The following is an 8,375-nucleotide window of genomic DNA, read 5'->3' as shown; positions in this document are numbered from 1 at the left end:
ATAAAACATACCGCATCAAAAATGGAGTAAGTAAAGTAAGAAATAATTAAAACTAATAATGAGTTCTTATACAAATTTTGGAAAAAATAAAAAATTACATGTCATGTCTAGGGGATATATTTCAATACGGTGGAATTCTCTTCGTCACGTTCCAAAAATTCCTTGGTTATCAATCTGTCAATTCTTTTCTTTATGGATTTAATTTCTGGCTTGAATATCTCCTGAAGTTGCTCAACACATTCGCTTATTAGTTGCTGCTAAGATAAGACTTTTCTGGCTTTCATGATGCGCACAATGACACGGTCTATAACGTCGCCCCTTTCTTGGTTGACAACTTCAGTAACTTTTTCCTTCTCCACATTCACCGGTTGTGGAAGTGGAATCTTAATCTTTGTCAATTTGTGTGTAAAGTTGGGATTGAATTCAAAATGATCCCCTGATGATATGGATTTGTTCACTGGATTCTTCAGAAGAATATTATACTTTCTGCATGCAAGGGAATGCAAGAGTGTGGTAACGTCTTCCTCTTCCAAATTTAATTGAGATTGGATTTCTTGATAACTCAACCATCCAGCATCATTGAATAGCAATAACACAACTGCCTGACATGTTGAACCTGTTATTTCTATTGTCTTAATATCAAATCTGGAAATGATGTCGCATGTCCCCAAAGAATGTATCCATGTAAGTTGGCGGTGCTTATGGATTCCATGATAAAAGTCGTTGAACACCTCAACGCATCTGGCCATTTCTGAAGGTATATTAAGTTTAGAATGCTTGTATGTCGGCCAGACTAAGCTATTCAACACTTTAACACCCAAAGTTACTGTAAGCTTGGTGCTTGAATTTGCGGTAAAACTAGCTTGAATTTGCTTTGAAGCAGCGAAATCATTTAGCATGCCCTGCATCTTTAATGTCAACTGAGTACCACACTCCTTCTTCAACTCAGACAGTATGTTCTGTTCATGATCAATATCCATGCTCTTGTCGAACAATAATCTCTTGGCCAGTTTCTTGTTGCAAGATTCTGCAAATAAATCTTTGTCCGTAACGTAATGAACAAGTTCTCCGATTTTTTGGGAAATGCTCTCAATATGATGGTCCATCAGTTTAGGTTTCCTCAGTACACTATCACAAAATTCTGCCAACAACTCTGCACAAGTGCTTCCTTATTAGGATATTCCGACACATAGGATATAGTTAAGTTCAACTTGGTCTAGTATAGAGTTAGGTTAGAGTTAGGTAAAGTGTGTTTCTTTACCGTTGTACATTTTGTAACTTACAATCCGACGGTCATGATATGTAGTGATCCGACGGTTCACTCTCACCTCGGTATTACCGACACTTGATCCGTGGCTTGACACCCGATTGGTCCATGAGTTCTATTTAAAGCGCATGGAGGGTCATTGTTCGGGTAATCCGTGCATGAGAGAAGCTTATGTAAATTTTCATTCTTTGATTAATAAATTGCCTGTAGTACCCACGTTGGGACAGGCCGTGGACTGTTTCCCTCCTTGCACTCTGAGGGTTTTAACCACGTCAAAAATACTGGTGTATTGATTTGAGATCTGGTTGTGAGCGGTGTCCTTTTGGTATTCTTTCTGTGGAACTTACCCTGTAAATTCCTACATGGTATCGGAGCTATTTGAGGGCCGCGTCCGTTGGTGATCCAAATCTGAAGCCGGTAGAACTGCATGCGGCTGTCATTTCCTAGATCTGCTGTTTCTGACTGCTTTCGGGCCAAGAGGACTGCTCTGTTGTGTTCGGAGCATCTGTTCCAGTGAGGAACCCCTTTCATTTCACGCGAAAAGGTTTCCGGTAGCCCTATTTGTGTCATTTTTCAGATCGGGAGGTATACAGTGTTTTTTTTTGCAGTTTACTGTTATTTTCTCTCTGCTTATTTCGGTCTCAGCTTATTTAGCCTTTTTTTTAAACCGGATCTATACCTTTCATTTCTGCGTATGCTCTTTGCCCTGTGACTCTGTGCGATCTGGGCAAATCAGAAACAGAAAGGAAGGATTTTTCTCATGCGTATGCTCTTTTCCCTGCACCTTAGTGTGATCTCGGAAAATCAGAAACATTGAGAAAAATATTTAGTTTTTCGGCTAAAGCTAACTTTGAGATTTTTTTTTTAAATTTCTAGTTTTTTTGGCTAAAGCTAACTTCGAGCCGCAAGGTTCATTTTTCTTTGCATGTTCGTGTTGGGTTTTGTGTTTTGTGTTTTGTAGGGAAAAAGAGCTTTCTCAAGGCAAGCACGCAAACCAAGGCCCCCCCGCCCCCCCCCCCCCCCCCTCTCTCTCTCTCTCTCTCTCAAATTTTTTGTATAGATCAATTGGTTCAAAGCTATTTTAAGAGAGTAGAGGTCTTGGGTTCAAGTCTCCATTTTGTGGGGGCGGATTTTTTCATTCCCGCACATTCGCGCACTTTGCCGGCAACGTCAACAATTGTTTTTCAAAAAGCCATAATTTCTTCATCTGGAAGCCTTTTTCAGAGCCGTGTTTTTTAAAACCGCCTATTTTTTCGAGATCTATCCGTTGGAACACTTACTTTCAGCATCTTCGGCTTCAGTTTTTTTTAAAAAAATGGAAAGTCCATGCCAAGTCATTCTTGACAGCACTAACTACTTCCAATGGGTAGACTACATGGAAGATTTACTTAGAAGTAAAGGTCTCTTCAGAATAGCCACAGACCAAGAGAAGAAACCAAAAGATGAAGACAAGGCGGCAAAATGGGAAAATAGACAAGATCAAGCACGAGGTTTGATAGGGATGTCTATTTCTCCTGATCTTAGATTCCACATTGCAGGACTTGAGACTCCTCATGAAGCATTAGAAAAACTTGCTAAAGTTTTTGGGATTAAAAATGTAATTAGAGCCCATCAACTTGAAAATGAGCTGCTTACTTTGGATCCTAATAATTTTTCTTGCATTGAAGATTTCTTGTCCAAATTCAAGACCCTTAGATATCTCTTGGAAGGTGTTAAAGTTAAGAAAGAAGATGGTAACCTTATTTATTCCATCCTTACTAAGTTGGGACCAGCCTACTCTGTATTTGTTTCCACTTTCCATTCTACAAGGGAAGCTTTCATTTGTCAAGGACAAGACTACAAGGCCCTTCCTTTGACTCCTTTTGTGATTCCTTAATAAGAGAACAAGAAAAACTCTTACACCTTGGTCTTCTTAATCTTGGAAACTCTTCCACGAAAGCATTAGGCGCCCAACAGCAACCAAATTCAAAGAATCCTAAGAAGTCATATCCTCAAAAGAATGGTCCTAAACCATCTCAGCCTCAAAATGAAAGATCATTTCAGCAAAATGATAAGACCAATAAAAACAAATGGAAGAAGACTGATAGACATTGTAACTTTTGTAATCGAGATGGCCACTTAGAATCTAAATGCTTTAAGAAGATGGAAGCCTTGGAAGCCGCAATGAAGAAACATAACATCCATGTGGAGCCTACTTCAACTTCAACTTCCGGAATGGCACTTTCTGCATGTCATTGTCAATCATCTCAGTCTGGTTATGCATTAAATGTATCTTCTTCTTCTTCTCATTCTCATGAGTGGCTCATTGATTCTGGAGCCTCTTGTCACATGGCCAAAAACCAAGCCATGTTTTCTTCTTTAAATGATTGTAACACCAAAAATATATATATTTGTGATGATAGATCTCTTAATGTTGTAGGGACTGGAACTGTTCATCTAGACAATGGTCAGTTTAATGATGTATTATGTGTTCCAACCTTATCCTGCAACCTTCTATCTGTCTATCAGATAACTCATTCAGGTGAAGGTAAAATTGTTGAATTTTCACCTCATGATGTTGTAATCAAGGATCTAAAAGATCCTAAACAGATTCTAGCTACTGGTCTTGCTGATGATTCCAAAAGGTTGTATAAGTTTCACAACTTTGGGTCATCCACTCTTCCCTCAGTATTTGTTGCTCATAATGATGAAGTGAGCAAACTTTGGCATGAGCGATTTGGTCACTTAAACTATCGCTCCCTTCAGCATCTATGTAAAGAAAATATGGTGACAGGTCTCCCTATGGTATCTTGCAGAGATGGTGTTTGTTCCGGATGTGTACTCGGAAAACATCATCGGGACAGTTTTGACAAACGTGCCTCTTGGCACGCCTCAGCCCCTTTACAGCTTGTGCACAGTGATTTATGTGGTCCTCTTCCTGTTGCTTCATTCTCTGGCTGCAAGTACTTCTTAACTTTCATTGATGATTTCTCCAGACGCACTTGGGTATACTTCTTAAAACTCAAGAGCGAAGTATTTAACACTTTTTTGGCCTTCAAAGCCTTTGTTGAAAAACAATCTGGACATCAAATTCTTAAGCTAAGAACTGATAATGGTGGAGAATATGTTAAAAACACATTCATCAACTTTTGCACCGAAAATGGAATTCAAATGCAACATACTGTTCCATACACTCCACAACAAAATGGTGTAGCTGAAAGGAAAAATCGCACCTTAAAGGAAATGGCTAATTGTATGCTGCAATCTAAAGGACTCAGTGTTAGTTTTTGGGCCGAAGCAATTAATTGTGCAAATTATATAATCAATCGCACTCCTACTAAGGTTCTAGAGAATATCACTCCAGAAGAAGCTGGAGTTCCATTAAACCAGATGTAAGTCACTTTCGTGTGTTTGGAAGTGAAGCATGGGCCCATATTCCAGATGAAAAGCATAAAGCTTTAGAACCTAAGAGTGAGAAATGTACTTTTGTTGGATATTCTGAAGATGTAAAAGGTTATAGACTTATTCCATTTAAGTCCAAAAATGTTATCATTAGAAGAGATGTAAAATTTGATGAAAATAAATCAGCCTGCGAGCCTAGTCCGGCGGATGTGCCACCTCTTCCTATCTCTTCTATTTTGAAAACATTTCTTCTTCAGATGATGAAAGTGAGGATGATAATCCTCCCCCACCTTCTCAGGATCCTCAACTTCCAAGATGGGTCCGTGCTACTCGGGATGCAGCAGGTGATCTTGCCGATGATCCTACAGATCAGCAACGTACACGTTCTCAGTTTGAAAGAGCCTCTTCTTTACTGGCTCAAGCTCCAGTAAATCATGATCCTGACACTTTTGCAGAAGCTTCAGGCCATCCACATTGGGAAGCAGCTATGAATGAAGAATATCATTCATTAATGACAAATGATACATGGGATCTTGTTCCTCTACCAAAGGGACGCAAACTTGTTAGATGTAAATGGGTTTACAGAACCAAGTATGGACCAGATGGGAAAGTTGATAAACATAAAGCTCGTCTCGTTGCTAAGGGATTTTCACAGGTCGAAGGCATTGACTACACTGAAACCTTCTCCCCCGTTGCCAAAATGAACTCTATCCGCCTTGTTCTTTCCCTTGCTGCCTCTTTAAAATGGGAAGTCCATCAGATGGATGTTAAATCTGCCTTCTTGCATGGGGACTTGCAAGAAGAAATCTATATGGAACAACCCATTGGCTTCATACAAACAGACTCCAGCCTCGTTTGTCGACTTAAGAAATCCCTTTATGGCCTCAAGCTCCTCGGGCTTGGTATGCCAAAATGGATAGCTTTCTTTTAGAATCTGGCTTTTCTAGGTGTCATTCTGACAATACTGTCTACACCAAGAAAGTGGGCAACTCTCTTATCATCCTTGTTCTTTATGTTGATGATCTTATTCTTACTGGTAGTGATCCCAACCTTATAAACCATGTGAAGTCCAGCCTTAAAAGGAAATTTGAAATGACAGACTTAGGACACTTACACTATTTTCTCGGTCTTCAAGTCTTGCAATCCCAAGAGGGTATTTTCCTTTCCCAGTCCAAGTATGCTTGTGATATTCTTCGTCATTTTCACATGGAAGACTGTAAGCCAGCCCCTTCTCCCTTTCAGTCTGGAGTCAAACTTTCAGTCTCTTGTACTTCTCCTGAAGTTGATGCTACCTTATACCGTCAACTTGTCGGAAAACTCTTGTATTTAACCCATACTCGTCCTGATCTTTCCTTTGCTGTTGGCCTTGTTGCTCGTTTTATGCAAAACCCCCGTGAAAGTCATTGGAAAGCAGCTAAAAGAATACTTCGTTATGTTCGTGGTACAGTACAGTTTGGGATTCATTACAGTGCCAAAGCAGCTCCTCTGTTAGTTGGTTTCACTGATTCTGATTGGGCTGGTGACCCTGATGATCGGAAGTCTACTGCCGGTTATGTCTTCACTCTTGGTTCAGGACCTATTACATGGGCTTGTAAGAAACAGGCTGCCATTTCTCTTTCGTCAGCAGAAGCAGAGTATCGTGGTGCTGTGGAAGCTAGTAAGGAAGCCTTGTGGCTTCGTCAGATCCTATCAGAGTTTGGCTTTGAGCAGCAGCATCCAACCACACTTTGGTGTGATAATCAAAGTGCCATTCAGCTATGCAAAGATCCAGTCTAGCATCAGCGCAGCAAACACATTGAACTACACATGCACTTCATCAGAAAGCTCATTCATGACCATGTTCTTGAAGTGCAATATTGTCCAACAGATGATCAGGTTGCAGACATCTTCACAAAGGCTCTCACAGAGGCGAAGTTCACTAAACTTTGATATATGCTTGGAGTTCAGGAAGTTGTCACTAAGGGGGGATAGGCTCTAGTGCCTCCTTCCTTCTCCTATTGTGTCATATTTGTAAATCCTTCAATCCTATCCCAAGTTGTTCTTAAGGGGGGATGTTAGGATATTCCGACACATAGGATATAGTTAAGTTCAACTTGGTCTAGTATAGAGTTAGGTTAGAGATAGGTAAAGTGTGTTTCTTTACCGTTGTACATTTTGTAACTTACAATCCGATGGTCACGATATGTAGTGATCCGACGGTTCACTCTCACCTCGGTATTACCGACACTTGATCCATGGCTTGACACCCGATTGGTCCATGAGTTCTATTTAAAGCGCATGGAGGGTCATTGTTCAGGTAATCCGTGCATGAGAGAAGCTTATGTAAATTTTCATTCTTTGATTAATAAATTGCCTGTAGTACCCACGTTGGGACAGGCCATGGACTGTTTCCCTCCTTGCACTCTGAGGGTTTTAACCACGTCAAAAATACTGGTGTATTGATTTGAGATCTGGTTGTGAGCGGTGTCCTTTTGGTATTCTTTTTGTGGAACTTACCCTGTAAATTCCTACATTCCTCCCACTCTTTTATCAAATATTACGAAAAATGCTTCCCTGAAAGCCACAAGAATAGCCTGGTGATTTTCAAATTCATGCCCTACATAACCCATATACTTGCCATGGATTTCTATAAGCTTGGGCACAAATTCATGCTTGTCATTCCCAGCATCCTCTGCCCATTTAATCAATGCTATTGCTTCGGTAGTTACATGTTCTTTTAAAATACCTGCCACTGGTTCCAGAGCCTGGGGCCTCTTACCAAACAACCTATACATCCTGGAGAGGTCGACTTTCTTGTCATCCCTAAGCAACACAGGGCAACAGGAATACTGCTTTTCCAAAAGTTGAGCTTCATAGCGGGAGAGGAGTTCATTTTCTACTGTCTCCATTAAGTTGTGCTCGCTGCTGGAGTGTAAATAAGGGGCAACTTTCTGCTTCTCATGTTTCAGACACTCTTCAACTTTTAGCATATACTGGGGCAAGGATTCCTGTACAATCCATAAAGCGGCCTTTCGAGCATAGTAAGTTGCAGTATCTTCAAACATTGGCTTTTCAAAATGATTCTTGTACGAGTCCATACCATTACCATTACCAATTTCCAAGAAAATGTTCTCAACTTGTTTCACCAAAGCCCTGTCAATATTCTCTCCCTCGCGCTCTCGCTTTATCAAACCCAACACACCATTCTTCACAACCATCCATACGTGATCACACACAAGGTCACGGAAGAGGAGCAACGCAACTTCTCTGAGACTGGGCAGCACAGAGCACAACACCCAGGAAGCAGCGATCCAGATGAGAGAACATGTGTGACATGTAGTGGACCATGATCTTGTAATTTTCCCAAAGTTTCTCAAATTCCCTACAAATGAACTCACCGTCGCCACCTGTTGTTTACTCAATGATGGTAAAACCACCAAAGATATGTATAATTCAAACGACTTCCTGTACATTTCATACAGTCGCTGATGGTGGTCATGAACGTGTTTTTGCAAACACAGTTCGCAAATAGTCATATATACCTTCACAAACTCCTCGGAAGAGAAACATAATTCGTGATTTGTGATGACATACACTATTCAACCGTTTGAAAAAAAGGTGACATACACTCCTCAAATATATTTTAATTTATTTTTCGTTTATATTCAATATCTTTCTGGTGGATATTTATTTTATTTTCGAGGTAGTTATCTATATATATATATATATATATATATATATATATATA

General features: G+C 40.1%; 2 pseudogenes; both read right to left on the bottom strand.

Moving 5' to 3' along the window:
• Window positions 1-257: 257 nt before the first annotated feature.
• Window positions 258-1,106, bottom strand: LOC149243756 (cullin-1 pseudogene; annotated as a pseudogene).
• Window positions 1,107-7,155: 6,049 nt separating this feature from the next.
• LOC149243755 (cullin-1 pseudogene) lies at window positions 7,156-7,845 on the bottom strand (annotated as a pseudogene).
• Window positions 7,846-8,375: the final 530 nt, after the last annotated feature.

This window comes from Pinus tabuliformis, chromosome 8, assembly GCF_031772625.1.
Source record: "Pinus tabuliformis cultivar Carrire ecotype Pingquan chromosome 8, CPIR1, whole genome shotgun sequence".
NCBI classification, from domain to species: domain Eukaryota; kingdom Viridiplantae; phylum Streptophyta; class Pinopsida; order Pinales; family Pinaceae; genus Pinus; species Pinus tabuliformis.
This window is presented reverse-complemented; position numbering and strand designations above follow the sequence as displayed.